General features: G+C 37.1%; 1 long non-coding RNA gene across 2 annotated transcripts in view; it reads right to left on the bottom strand.

Moving 5' to 3' along the window:
- Nucleotides 1–1,679, bottom strand: part of LOC116097818 — a 7,285-nt gene continuing 5,606 nt past the window's right edge. For both annotated transcript variants that reach the window (XR_004121560.1, XR_004121559.1), the window contains exon 3: nt 1–66. This is a non-coding gene — a long non-coding RNA (uncharacterized LOC116097818). The remainder of the gene's footprint in view (nt 67–1,679) is intronic.

Genomic DNA, 1,679 nt, shown 5'->3' with positions numbered 1-1,679 from the left:
GATTGTGATCTAGACTTGGATCTTGAAGAATGTGATCTAGAATTGGAGCGACCCATTTCTCTTCTCCTAATCAAATGAAAGCAACATCAGTTAAATTAATATAAAAAGGTATTTTGATACTTATTTCCAGATATAAGCTGTTTACAAGTCCTTCTTTTCAAAGGAATACTTACTTATAAAACAGGGCGGTGGTGGCACACGCCTATTATCCTAGCACTTGGGAGGCAGAGACAGGCGGATTTCTGAGTTTGAGGCCAACCTGGTCTACAGAGTGAGTTCCAGGACAGCCAGGGCTACACAGAGAAACCCTATCTTGGGAAAAAACAGGCCTATTATCTGGAGGCAGAGGCAGGCGGATTTCTAAGTTCGAGGCCAGCCTGGTCTACAGAGTGAGTTGCAGGACAGCAAAAAAAGTCTATGAACTCCTATGTGCCTCATTCCAAGGGCACCAACCAACTACAAAAGTCACAAACAGTAATATCAGACAATAGTTGTTAGATGTTTTTCTGCACCCAATATAAAAGCCTACTTACCTCACATGTAAAAAAGGTAAAATTTTATGAGTACTATAGAAAAGAAACCTAAAGAACATTAAAAGTGACACAATAATACACTAGAGAGATGGCTTAGTGGTTTAAGAGCACTCTCTAAGACAGGGTCCCAACACTAAGAAGGAAGTGCACAGGGTCCCACCCCTGGCCAAGAAGCTATCTTGTGAAGTGATACCACCTAGCAAAGGAAAAATCCATGTTCTCCAATAGAGTCTCAATAGGTGTATTAAGCACACTTCACTCAATGCATGCCCCATACCCAGAGAGTTACTTAGTCACAATATGAATTCAGTAGTATTTCTGTAAAGTCTAGTGTAGACTTTTTGACTCATTTTGCATTGTTTGGCTACTTTTTTTTTTTTCAGTCTTTTGCTTGTTTATTTTGATATGTGTTTTTGTGGAAGTGTGGTTTTATGTTTCTTGTTTGGTTTTGTTTTAAAAAAAAAGTAAATTAGAAAAGTGGAAAGAATCTGAAAGGAGTTAAGAAAGAAAAACAATATACCGTATGAAAAATATACAAAATATACTGTAAGAAAAAAGGCAAAAAGCACTGGTTGCTCTTCTAGTGGACTGGAGTTCAATTTCCAGCACTCACGTGGCAGCTAACAACAATACAGAATTCCTGTAAAGGGATCCAACAAACATGCAACCAAATACCCATACATGTAACATTAAAAAAACAAACAAACAAACAAAACGGTACAATACTTAAATAAACTTAAAAAGAAACCTCACCATGCTGTCATCACAACGCTTTTACGGACTTAAGGCACTAAACGGCTTCTCATTTACAAAAGCCTCAATGTGCTTTAGTCCCCTAAAGTATAAAGGCGACTTAAAGCCTCTGACAGCTGCAACTTGCAAAGCAATCTTGCTTGTAAGGAAGAACAACAAAAGATAAATGAATTAAAAAGATCATAAGAAATATCAGAACTACAAAAAGAAAAGCTGGCACAACTTTTCTAAACCCTGATACAGTTAGACCTCACTAGTGCAGATAGTGACAACAGTACTGATTTATAAAATGAGCTGCTCCTGAAAAACTTGAAGTATATGCTAATCATTACATGTATATAACAAATGCCACACATTAACTTTTCAGTGATTCAGAAGAAAAGTTATGTTGGG

The sequence above is a fragment of the Mastomys coucha genome, unplaced genomic scaffold (assembly GCF_008632895.1).
Source record: "Mastomys coucha isolate ucsf_1 unplaced genomic scaffold, UCSF_Mcou_1 pScaffold2, whole genome shotgun sequence".
Taxonomy (NCBI): Eukaryota; Metazoa; Chordata; class Mammalia; order Rodentia; family Muridae; genus Mastomys; species Mastomys coucha.
Note: the sequence above shows the minus strand (reverse complement) of the source record. Positions and strands in the feature narration are given on the sequence as shown.